At 43.7% G+C, this 13,540-nt stretch overlaps 1 protein-coding gene across 1 annotated transcript in view; it reads left to right on the forward strand.

The window, feature by feature from the left end:
- Positions 1 to 13,540, forward strand: part of Ces5a (carboxylesterase 5A) — a 135,517-nt gene that overhangs the window by 16,061 nt on the left and 105,916 nt on the right. The window contains exons 5-6 of the mRNA XM_057753522.1: positions 9,145 to 9,491; positions 9,888 to 9,991. The gene's annotated coding sequence lies outside the window, so the exon portion shown is untranslated. The remainder of the gene's footprint in view (positions 1 to 9,144; positions 9,492 to 9,887; positions 9,992 to 13,540) is intronic.

Raw genomic sequence — 13,540 nt, forward strand, 5'->3', positions numbered from 1 at the left:
ACTAAAAGCTTTCCCCTACAGTCAAAGCACAACTGCGTCAATATAGATCTCAGATTCCAGCCTCTGTTTCAAAGACAGCTGTGCATTTAGAACAACGTCCACACCTGGTGACAAGAATGAAGGTGCTCTCAGCATACGTAAACCTCACACGATCTCATATGATTCTCTTCCTAATCCCACTGCACAAAGAATCAGGTCTCAGTGTAAATTTGGGGACAGTTGACATTCAGTCTGTTGTACACACTGATACGTTCTTTAGCTGTATCACACATATAGCCAGGTCCCTGGCTTTCACTGCACACTTTTAGGGGAATGTACTTTTTTTTTTTAATTACTTAGATTGAACAATCCTGAGTTGGTGTTACATTTTTATTGGTTCAAATCCTTGGTGGCCCCAAATACTGATCGCCTCTGTTGCCTATGAGCAACTGCATATTGGTTAGACATCAGTAGCCACATGTGTCCCTTGGTAAGAATTTTGGCATAAAGATTGATCACTGAAGTACTTCTTGGGGCCCATGATGGAGTGGTTGCTGTGGCACACATGGTAATGGATAATGTGGTTCAGATTGTGAGTAGACATGCTGGCATGTAGACCCAGAGACACCAGGTCTTCTTGCTAAAGGAAAAGTGAGTATATGGATATTACTATGAAGTCTGCTGTTTGGATCATGAGGTGTCTCCCAAAAATATTTGCTTAATGGTCTTGTCTCAGGCCTGTGACACTATTAGGAGGTAGTGGGACCTTCAGGAGATTGGGTCTAGTGGAAGAAAGTCAGGTCATTGGGGGGGTGCCCTTGAGCAGGACGTTGGGACACTGGCTCTTCTCCTTCTTTGTTTTTGCCATTTTCTCCCTCTCCTCTCTCACCTCCTCCTTCTCCTTTTCTTTCTTTTCTTCCTCTTCCTTCTCCTCATTTTTCCTCTTCCTCCTCCTCTTCCTCTTTCTCCTTTTCCTTCTTTCCGGTCACCTTGAAGTGAGCAGTTTTGTTCCACCACATGCTCCCTGCCTTGCCTCAGGCTCCTAAATAATGAGACCAACCAAACATGGTTGACTCTGAAACTATAAGTTCGAATAAACCATCCTTATCTCAAGTATTTTATCACAATGATGGAAAGGTAGCACATCTACTAATTTTTCAAAGATAGAAACTGATTCAGTTAAAATGTGGAGTAACATGCCACACTGGTAGCCACAGCCTATGGCAATATATAGACTAATAGAAATGGGATAATTTAAGATGTGAGAGATAGCTAAGAATGGGCCTGAGCCATTGGCCGAACAGTTGTAATTAATATGGTTTTGTGTGATTATTCCAGTGTGTGTGGCTTGGAAATGAAAGTGCAGTCTCTATGTATACTTTGTTTTGTAGATGGCTACTTCTCCTGCACCTACACATGGCTTTTTGTGCATAGGCATTCCAGATATCTTTCTCCTCCTTCTCTCCCCCTTCCTCCTTCTTTAAAAAAATATTTCTATTTTAAAATGTTTTATTAGTTCTTTGAGAGTTTTATACATATTTTGATCATACTTATCAGCCCCCACAATTCTTTCCAGATCTACCTTTTCTTTCTCTAACCACTCAACTTTGTATCCTTAAAAAACAAAACAAAACCAAAAACCAATAGGACCAACTTGTGCTGCCTAAATATTCTTGTATATATGGTCTTTTATTGGTATCTGGTTGACTTCCAGGGGCTTAAAGAAAATTGTCTCTTCCTTTCCCAGTAGCCAACAATTGCCAATAGCTCTATAGCTAGGGTGGATTGCATGCTCAACTCCCATCTCTATGCTGGGATTTGGTCCAACTTGGCCTTACACTGATCTTATGTCTGCTGTCAAAATTGCTGCGAGTTCAGCTGCCCACCACGTCTGGAAAATACTGTTTCTTTGTAGTCACCCACAACATCTGGCACTTACACTCTTTTCATCCCCTCTTCTACAATGATCCCCAAGCCTTGGGAGGAGGGGATGTAGTATACACCTTCCATGTAAGACTGAGCATTCTACAGAGTCTTACTTTCTGCACCTTCGCCAGTTGTGACTCTCTGTGTTAATCAGCATCTAATGTTAATAGTAGCTTCTCAGATGAAGGATGAGAGATGCATGCATTGATGGGTATGATGATAAATCATTAGTAGTTTATTTAATACTAGGTCTATTAACCAAAATACTAGTAATAGGTTCTGCCCTAATGTTCATGACCTGTCTATCCATAGGTTCTTGGCCCAATAATAGTGCCAGATATGAGTTAAATCTAATCAGAAAGTGGTTGATTACTCCCATTATATTTGTGCCACTATTGAACCAGTGGGTTAGTCTTGTGAGGTCATTAATTCTTATAGTTTATAAATACTTGGGCATAGTTGATGGTTACTTTTCTTCTCTGGTAGCATGCATAGAACCTTGCAGCATGATAAAAGCTAGTCAGTAGGGATGAAGCTTTTAGGTCAGTACCAGTTTTATTTCTCCACATCCTATGACTCAAGTATAACTAGAGTCAATGGCAATCACCTATAGTGTTCTGACACTGGGCTCTTTATTTATTAGCTTCTGGTATCTATTAAGGGCATTGCTACCCTTTATAAGGTAGCTCCATTTTCTCTTTGTGTGTGAGGGTGTGTGTGTGTGTGCATGCTTGCATGTAAGTGTATGGATACATGTATGTAGAGGTCAGAGGTGAACAGGTGAACATAGGGTGTCTTCCTTGCTCATTCTTCATCTTATCTTTCAAGACAGGGTATCTCACTGAACATGTGTTCTCTAATTGACTAGACTGACTGGTCAGTGAGCTATTGGGAATCTGTCTCAATTCGCCTCTGCACTGTGGTTTGTAGATGGCTATCTTCTTTCTGTGCCTACCTACCTCTCGTGCACAGGTATCCCAGATATCTATCTCTCCCTATTCCCCTTCTCTCCCCCTCCTCTTTTAAAGAGATATCTAGCCATACTTTTTTTTTTTTTAAATTCTAGATGCACACAGCATGTCCAGACTTTCTATGTGGGTTCTGAGAATCTGAACTCAGATCCTTATGCTAATATAGTAAGCAGTTTGCCCAGTGAGCCATCTCCCCGGCCTTTTCTTCCACTTCATATAGTAGCACATCTTATATGGATTAAACCCTACCCTATGGCCTCACTTAATCCTACTTACCTTTCTAAGCAGTTATTTAGGGGTTAGAATTTCAGCATTTGCATCTGCCAGGAAAAAAAAATCTAGCTTTTACAATGATCATACAATCTGTGCTTTGTTAACAGATCACTGAGCAAGTCCATTACTCCAACCTGTCTTTCCTCTTGCCCTTCAGGGTCCTTCTTGCCTCTGCCTTTTTTCATCCACCCTGTGCTTGGTCTCCAGTCTCTGTGGACATAACCAATGGGCTTCCCTGCCTTTTGCCTTTGCTTAGGCCTGGCTCATAAGGAGTCTAAGAATGGATTTGAGGGGGAGGCTTGGAAGAGTTGGTCATGTCCCTTCTCTCAAGGTCACATCTCTTGTCCTCCAGCCACTGTCACCAGGTTCCCCTTCAAGCTGTTGGTGGTAATACTTCCATGATTACTGACCACAGGACCTAGCACCAACCCCAGGACTTCTGCATCCCCTACCACACTCTTGAGAGTAGTCTCTTTGTTACACTAAACTCAAATCACTCAGCCTGTGGGCACTGGGATCTTGACTGGCATTGCCATGGTAAGAAGTCCCATTGATGGGTCATCCTGTTCACTTTGTGTTTTGAAGTCTCACTCTCCTTACTCAGTTTCTAGACAGCTCTGCCTCAGCCTGAGGCTTGGCTGGCTTCCCTCAGGCCACACGCTTTCTTTCTGAGGTCAACCACATCATGACTCTTGTTTTCTGAATGCGCTTGCTAGCATCTACCACAATTTTCTTAGAAGAAAGAGCTGATTGGAAAATGCAGCTCTCTGCTTCTAGTATTGCAGTGAAATGTCCCCTATAGATTTGGATACCTGGTCCCCATTGGTGTCACTGTAAGGTTGAGGAACTTTGTAGGTTTCTTGTTGAAGGAAGTGAAGGGACCCTGGGTATGAGCCTTGGGTCATTGTAGCCCAGCCCAGCTTCCTATTGAGCTTCCTACTGAGCTCTGCTTCTGTTCCACTGGGATGTGAAGAAGTACCAGCTGCACACTCCTGCTGCTCTGGAGCCACCTGCCTTCATGCCTTCCTCTCCATGATAGCTATGTCCCTTCAAACTGTGAGCCAAACACAGATCCTTCCCCTTTAAATTGCTTTTTGTCAAATATTTGGTCCCTGTAACCAGAAACATAACTGCCCGGATAAAGAGATGATGGTGTTTTGAGTACCTGTACCAAGCAAGCAGGCGTTTACTTAAAAAAAAAAGGATGGTTTTGGCCAGTTTCTTTTTATGTTCACAGACCTCTGTGGGCACAGCAGGTTTCTTTCTTTCTCCGCATTTCTACACTGACATCGCTAGCCCCTTATAGTGATGTTCCACAGAAGATTCACAGCCCTGGCTATTGATACAGATGGAAATCAATGCATGTGTCAAAGTCGGTAATGCATTCACCATCCGGAGAGATCGAGGGAGACAGCTCCATGGATGATAAGGTGATATGTGATAGGGGTGAATGAGAAAGGCGCTGCAAGAGTCTCTCAGCTGCAGAGCCTCGGTGGCAGAACGGGAAGGTATTTAAAGGCGAGAGAGCAGGCTTCAGGCTGCCTGTCTTTGAGTCACAGTTCTTTGCAGCTCTGCTGTGTCAAGAGAGACGCTCTATTTCTTGAACTTTTGTTTCCTCGGCTGTAAAACGTAGGCAGTAATAGGTTGTCTTGTCAGTAATAAATGACATGTAATGCCAGTAATGGGCTTTGTCCAGTACCTGGCCTCTCCTGAGAGCTTAATTCTAGCTTTGGGGATTTAATCAAAGGTCTCGGGGATTTAATCAAAGGTCTCATGCGTGGTAGTAAGTGCTATAGCACCAAACTATATCCCTGAGCCGTTTTCCTCTTTATTTTGAAATAGGTTCTTTTTCTTTGTGATGATTCTCTCTCTCTCTCTCTCTCTCTCTCTCTCTCTCTCTCTCTCTCTCTCTGTCTCTCTCTCTCTCTCTCTGGAGGTCAGAGATTAATCTCAGCTACCATCCCTCAGCAGCTGTCCACCTTGTCTTGAGTTAGGGTCTCTCTGGGGTCTGTGGCATACAGATTGGGGGTGGACTGGCTGGTCAGCAAGCCCCAAGGATCTGTCTTTCTCTGTTTCCCTCAAATGAACTCAGGTCCTCATGCTTGTGTGCCAGACATTTTACTGAGTAAACTATCTCCCCAACCCCTAACAATTAGACTTGATTGTCATTTAGGCAGGAGACATTTAGGAGACAAACTCTGGGAGTGTTTGTGAGGAGGTCTTGAAATTGTTTAACAGAGATAGGAAGCCTTACCTAGGCTGGGTGGTGCCATGCCATGGGATGAGACTTAGAACCAACAAACAGAAGGGAGATGCTGCTTCTAAACATGTTTATTTATTTTATTTATGGGTATTTTATCTTCATATATGTGTATCACCCACAGTGTATGCCTGATGTCTCATGGGGCCCTGGAACTGAAGTTACAGAGGAGCCAGTGTGCTTAGCTTCTGAGCCACCTCTCTAGCTCCTCTCTCTGCTTCTTGACTGGGGACTCACTGTGGCCACCCACCTCATGCTCCGGCCTCGATGCTGAATGAGCTAAAATATCTCCAGCTGAACCAAAGTGAACCCTTCCCTCCTTCAGTACTTTTGTCTTTTTGTTTGTTTGGTTTTGTCTCCCACCAACAAGAAAAGTGACCAGTACATTTTTAGTAAGTTGCCCAGGCTGGCCTTGACTCAGTGTAGTCAAGGAAAGCCTCGAACTTGTCACCTTCCATTTTATTAAGTGAGATTACAGGCCTGGACCTCCAGGCCCTTGCTTCACTTGTAATTTAGCAAAGACTATACAAAGGAATGGGAATCTTGCCAGCCTTGAGTAATGGGGCCAGTTGATAGAGAGAGGTAGATGATTCTAGAATGTACATAAACATAGATAAAGGCTCAAAATAAGCATGATAGAAACTATTAACCTAGCATTTACAAGGGGGCTTTTTTTTTTTTTGAAAAACATTAGGGAAAGTTGGCAGAAGTCATACCAAGAGCCATGCCACTTAATACCAAGTGATGTGCCTGTAGATATTTTATAGACATTGAAGAGCCATTAAAGGTGCGTGCGTGTGTGTGTGTGTGTGTGTGTGTGTGTGTGTGGTTGTGGGCAGGTGGCTGGAGAGGTGACTCAACCACTAAGAGTACTGGCTACTCTTCCAGAGGATTCAGGCTCTATTCCCAGCACCCACAAAGTGGCCCACAACTGTCTGCATTTTCTGTCTTAGAGAATCAAATGCTCTATTCTGGCCTCCTTGGGCAAAAGGCATGTATTTGACACACAGACATACATGCAGGCAAAACACCTATATACATAAAAATAAATAATGTTTTGAATCAGGGTCTTTCTATGTAGCTCTAGCTGTCCTGGAACTCACTATGTATACCAGGCTGGCCTTGAATTCACAGAGATCCACCTGCTACCTGCTTCTGCCTCTCAAGTGCTGATATTAAAGGCATGTGCCACCATACCTGGCCCAAAATAAATAAAACGAGAGAGAGAGAGAGAGAGAGAGAGAGAGAGAGAGAGAGAAAGGGAAAGGAACAAAGTGGAGGTGGATCTGGTAGGAATTAGGAAGAGCAGTGTTATAAAATATGGTCAAAATACATTGTATTCATGCATATGCTTCTCAAAGTATTCATAAAAATATATACTGAAAAAAATAAGGAGAGTCAGGTGTGGTAGGGGAATGCCTTTAAACCCAACACTTGGCAGGCTGAGGTAGGCAGAACTCTGTCAGTTTGAGGCCAGCCTGGCCTACATAAAGAATTCCAGGCCAGCCAGGGCTACATAGTGAGACTCTGCCTCAAAACAAAATAAAGCAACACACCTCCCCTCCAACCCAAGGGGGCTAGTTCAGGATGCTTGCTGTTCTTCCAGAGACCCTAAGTTCAATTGGGATCTCCTTCTCTAGGGGAAGCTGATGCCCTCTTCTGACCTCTAAGAGAACTTGTACCCAAGTACACACACACACACACACACACACACACACACACACACACTTCAAAAATAAATAAATCTTAAAAACAAACAAACAAGTATGATTATTTAATTAGGACTATGTTTCTTTAGATAAAATTTAACAAACTTTCACCCAGGAGTTTCTCTCCCTTCCTCATTTTTTAGTTCATTCATTCATTCATTCATTCATTCATTCAATTTTGAGACAGTTTCGAATGCTATGGCCCCAGGTGGCCAGGAATTCATAGTCTAATTCACTCAAGCCGTAATCCTCATTGACCCTCCAGCTTCAGTCTCTCTAGTGCTGGGATTACAAGCATGAGGCACGATGCTCTGCTTGCCCGGCAGTTTCCATAAACTTGGCTGACAGTGGAGTGAAAAGCTGGAAAAGGGAAGCATGAGGTTGTATATGTTATCCTTGGGGCAGGCATAAGACCTGCCTGATGAACAGCTTGACATATATCCAGCTCGCAATGTCAACAGAACTCGCTTGGCAGAGGCAGCTCAGCTGAAAATGAGTTGAGCCACTCAAATCAGATGGCCATGCTTGACTTCAGTCCGAAATGTAAAGCAGGCACTCAGTCCTAGAACCTATCAGCAATAGAGCAAGAAGATCGTTGTAAAATTCTGATTCTAACATGTATTTTTTTTTCCAGGGGCAAAATTACAGAGCCTACCTGTATTGCCACTAGTGGTGCTGGCATAGAGGTGTCAGGATCCATGTCTTGGTGATGGTGGGTGGGGTGCAGGGTTTACATATGCCTGGAGCATGTGGTACAAACTTGAGCAGCTGATGCCTGTCATCAAAGATCATATCTCCATGTTGTTCAGCCCCCCTTGCAGCTCCTGCCCCGTGCTGACGAAGACGCCTGCTAACATTTACTTGATGTTTTTTTAGATGGTGCCTTGGCTGGCATTTTCGCTCGTGGGAGCTAGCTGTCCCAAATGTAACAAGGGAGTGCCCCAAATGCATATACCAGACCAAGGAAGAAACAGAGAAGGCTAGATAGTCCCCTGGGAAGCAAGGGGTAGATGAGGGATGTAGTTAGGATGGATGGAGCCTGTGAGGTCCTATCCTCACATCTGGGAAGAACCTAATGCCCCTACTCTGATCTGTTAAAGGTGCATTGTTCCTTTTGAGGGTGGAGGTGCTGGAGGTATATACTGGAGGTAAGAGAACTCTCTTATAGGCGTGAGTCTTTGGTGAGAAAGGCCGAGTATGTTATACCAATATTTTACACAGCCAATTAGAAAGGCTTGTAGAAACTTCAAAATATTTTGGTCAAAGGAGAAGGAAAATTAACTCCTCAATCAGAGGAAACCAAACCATAAATTTTTGTGAACATTAATACGACCTTTCTAATCACTAATAATTTTCTCTTTTCTTTTTCTTAGTTACAGGAGCAAAACAAATAGGCTCCAAGGTGTTGAAGGGAGAGAGCAAAATAAAGGCCCATGTTTCATTAAATCGGGAGAAACCTTTCCTAGGGCAGTTAAAGCTATAATAAGGAAAACCCATGTGGGCTTTTGATACCAAAGATTTGACATATTTCAGGTTCCAAACTGTCACTTTGGTGGGAAGAAATTTTTTTTCTGGAACCTTACTGTTACAACAAAGCAAAGAAAGAACAGCATAGTGTTTAAGACCAGGGTTGAGAACCAGCACACTGGTGGTCGGCCTGGCTCTATAGATACTGTGTGTAGGAAGAAGGGAAGGTCCTGAGGAGGCTCTGGGGAATCTGTACAGACATGCACACTGTAGGCAAATGATTTCATGGATGCGTTTTTACAGAGAGCAGTTGACAGCTTTCAGAAGAGTCCCAAAATGTCTAGGAATGTCTCTGAGGTAAAAGCCAAAAGCATCCAATTATATCTCATATTTGTGTTTATGAGATACAAACAAATAGTCAATTTTAATATGTCATTAATGAGAATTCAAATTAATGGTCGTGTTATGCATTTTATCAAAGCGTTCTAACTTTGTAGGAAATATTTTTAATTAAGTAAAAAAACCAGTGTTGTTCTTTTCCATTGACTCTATTCCTCAGGGGAGCCTGAAAGGTGAAGAGAACATCAGTAAGCCGGGCAATGCCTGACAAAAGCTTATGCCATGAAAAGATGATTGCTTACCTGCCTGACACTCAGGGGTTCTCCCTGTGTAATACTGTCACATTCCTGTGTCAGTGCTGCATGTCACTCTGTGTGTCCCCATCTATCATCAATTGTGGCCCACTAACAATCACGGGGACAGGAGCTCTGGGGAAGCCTGAAGTGGGGTCAGCTAAAGCTGCTGACTGAACCTTGGTGGCTAAATGCTTTATTCAGTTTGATGAGGATCAGAACTGGGACTCTGCTGGATTGTTAAAGGCTGAAGTTTCCACTGGAGAAATAATAGGTGAGTGTGTATAAAATTCTCTTTTTGCATGCCAATCTTCTGTATTTCCTGACTTCTTGTGTGCAATGATTTAAAGAGCAGAGTGAGTGAGTGAGTGTGAGGTGTGTGGCCTCACCATCCACGGGGAACATTTGATTCCTCTCCAGTGTCTTCGACAGCTCATGAAGCTGACATAACCCAGAAAACATGCGTTGTTGTTTTGGTAAGGGTAGAAGAACCAGTATAGTTTTATGTCAGAGTTTCCCTAAGACCTAAGGTCAAGAAAGGCAAAAGGGAGTGACCCATGGGCTGTGATCTGTGGTGTCCTGAAGGTTCTAGGTGCCTAGGAAGATGGGGGTTCCAGAAGCAAAGAGGACAGCAGGGAACAGCCTGTCCAGTGCCGTCTTCTTATCTTAGGGCAGAAGCAGAGGCAAGCATGAGCCAAGGCGTCGCTGACCTGGACAGAACACAGACGTGTGAGACAAGTGGCTCCGGATCCAGTTGCAGAGAGGTTGGCAGCCGTGAGTTCAGTGCCTATTTTCATGGGTGGGGCTTAAGTGTTAGGGTGGACAGGGAACATGGAGGCATTCCAGACAAGCTCTATAGACTGATTCACAAGCATGTTGCAAGCCGGAATGGGACTGGAGCCGGCCATTCCTGCCTGTGCGCAGTAGACTTACCCACCGTCCTCATATTTTCTACTCTCAAGTCCTGACTCAGGAGTAAGGCAAGGAACTGTCCATGACTTTTGGAATTCCCCAGAAAGGTCCTAAAAAACTTACTAGTTTTGCCCAGGTGTGCTCTGCTGCGAGGAGGTCTATGGGTGTGAAATCGACTGTTTCATGGTCACTTTGGTAGCTATGGAAACTTTGCCATTGTGGCAATACAGCAGACCTAAGGCATGTGCTGAGAAGTGTGACATCATTTAATATCCCAGCATCCCCCGTGGATGTCACTCTCCTTGCCTACATATGAGGGAACCTGTGAAAGAGATGTCGGTCTCCTTCACGCTGGCAGTAAGTGAAAGAATTGAAACTCAAAGCTAGGCCGTCACACTTCGACTCTCATGCCTTTTTCTTAACCCTTGGAATGAGGCATTGGGCTGTCCTTCACGGTTGTCCCCCCACCCCATTAAGCCTTTCTCTTGATTAGCCAAACTCACCAGCTCAAAGGAGAAAGGAAGGAGCTGTCTTTGCGCATGTGTTAGAATATACATCATAATGTTGGGAGAGGGTCCAAAGTAAACCTTACTTAATATTCTACTTTGCCACTGTTTGCTGCATGTCAGAAATGACAAAGAGTGGGTACCCTGGCAGCATTTTCTTCTTTAAATCCTATATGGAAGCTCAGAGAGAGAGAGAGAGAGAGATAGAGAGAGAGAGAGAGAGAGAGAGAGAGAGGATGAAGAAGAAGAAGAAGAAGAAGAAGAAGAAGAAGAAGAAGAAGAAGAAGAAGAAGAAGAAGAAGAAGAAGAAGAAGAAGAAGAAGAAGAAGAAGAAGTGAGAGAAGCGATTCATGGGGGCTGTCTCAGCTACATCAAGAACAAAGTGAGAGGGTGTGAAACCGGATGGGCTGACCACACCTAATGCTAGTACATGACGTGCTTTCTAGACCTCAACCCCTGAGTCAGGGAAATACTGGTGATGGATAGGACAGCTCATCTCAAACCTAGGCTATGGGACCTTCATTCTTTTGAAATTTTATGTTATCCTAAATAAAACTGCGAGTGTCTCCTCAAATTAAAAGCTGAGAACACTCAACTTGTAAGTTAGCCAGCCAGTAATTCATTTTGTCGTGAGTTTTGTGGCTTCTTGTGTGGAGTAAAATGCAGGCTCTTAGTGAGCTATTTAAATATTGATGAGAAGCTGAACACTGTTTTCCCAACTCATGGAAGTGGATTTATGACGCTATGAAGCGAAGGTACATTGCATTCTGAAGAAAGAAAGGATGAAAATCTGAAGAGTGTCCCCCTTTCCAGTGTTTTATTCGTGAGGCTAAATCAACAAGTATTACATTTTAGCATGCACTAATAAAGCCTGATCTCAGAGACTGGATATATGACAGAAACTTGAAAACTACGTTTCCAGATTCTCTGCATGGTGATCTGAAGTCTGTGATGATCCGGGTTCGAGAACCGGATCCTACTTCCATCTGCTCACCAAGGAAGTTTACACTGCAGGTTACCAGCAAAGACAGGACCCCAGGTCATTGTTGGGAGCACCAAATCCATGACCATTGTCTAGTTCCAACTTGATTTTCATCCATTAGCTATGCCTGAGCTCCCTCACCTAATGCCTTTCTTAGGGAGGGGAGCAGAGAAGAATATTTAGCACAATAAAAACAGTAAAAAACCCACTGTCCTAATCAATTACATCAGAAAGAAACTCCAAATTCAGTGTCTCAAATTACTAGGCCATTGCCTCTCTTGGTTCTGTGCACATACTAAACTCAGCTGGTTGGTTACTAGGCCATTGCCTCTCTTGGTTCTGTGCACACACTAAACTCAGCTGGTTGGTTTTTGGCCTGAGGTCTGTCATGTAGTTTTAGTTATGTAGAAGCCACAGTTATGTAGCTGACTCCAGGATGGAGTCATCAGAAGGTTTGACTGGGCAGATACCCAAGATGCACCCACATTGAGGACAGCTGATGTCAGCTGCCAGATTACCCACGCTTGTGCCGAACGGGACCAGCTCATAACACTTGGCCTCTCCACGTAGCTTGGGTTTTTCACAGAATGACAGCTGGCTTCCCAAAGGGAACATCCGTCAGTGAGCTTTCTAAGAGAGCCAATAATGAGCCACAAGCTTCTTATTACCTAGCCTTAGGAACCATAGCATATTACTACACTTTATTGGCTGAGTAGGACACAAGGACCAGCCCAGACACAGGGAGGCCTCAAAGCCATTGACAGTGACAGTCTTTGGTGCTAGTCTGGCTACAAGCAAATATGTTATCTTAGGGACTTGGTAGAGTGCTTACCTAGCATGTATGAAGTTTCAGAATTGAAAAAAAATGTATATTTCAAATATGATATCCCCGAAGAAAACCTATCTCTCAAGGACCTTCCTTTATCAGGAATTTACTGCACTGCTGAGCCCTGGGAACAGCTCAAGATCAGCTGGATTTGGAGGAGGTCGTTGGTAGCAAGGAAGGAGAAAAACAGTAGTGTCTGAGACCATGGTTAAGGAGTTAGAGTTGACAGAGATAATGCAGTATATAAAATGAGATAGGGAGATGGAGGGTTGGGAGAATACTGTGGAAAATCTCACCCATCCATTTACTGGCTCCATGTGTGTCGGTGTGGATTGACTAGAAAAGACAAGCACAGGGGAGTTGTTGCAAACTTTTTTGTCTGTTACTGAAGTCACATATAATTCTAATGAAGATTGTTTAAAAGATGAGAAAGTCACTTCCTGTCCTACCAACCAGACCTAAACACACTCATTTCCCTTTTCACGCATGTTTTGTGTCTATGGCCTCATGTTGCGTTGAGCACAGGCTCTCTGCCTTTCATCTGGACTCATCTTAGAAACGCTCCAATGTTAGTTGCTGCTCTTTGCCCACATGGTTCTAGAGCCTTCATTCCACTCAGGCCGAGGGAGCTTGGCGATGGGCCAGTGAACTGAGTTTGATTAGGGAGGTCACTCAGGACTCCCGTGATGTTGCCCTCACTGGTGATAAGGCCCTAGGGAAGCTGGATTTGATAATTCCCATTCTGTCCCCAGCCCAGCTACCCTGTCAGGGATGAAGCCCTTAGGGTTCTTCATGAATACTCATGACTGCCAGAGGAAACATTCATTCTTAAGGAAGAGGTAAGAGGAGGATTTTTCCTCTTTTTCTCTTTAACTTTCCAAGGAACATATATATATATATATATTTAATGGTTAACCCGGACACCTTGTCACTATAGGGGCTTATATTTCATCTAAGAAGGGGTATTTAATTTTACTGTCATGGCAATATTTAGGGCAGGAATCTGGTTGCTTCTTTTTCGGACACTGAGATGCCAGGCTCGGCATATTCTGTAGAGGTAGAGGGCACCCCACACTCTGCAGTGTCCTCTGCTGTCT

This window comes from Chionomys nivalis, chromosome 21 (assembly GCF_950005125.1).
Source record: "Chionomys nivalis chromosome 21, mChiNiv1.1, whole genome shotgun sequence".
Classification (NCBI taxonomy): Eukaryota; Metazoa; Chordata; class Mammalia; order Rodentia; family Cricetidae; genus Chionomys; species Chionomys nivalis.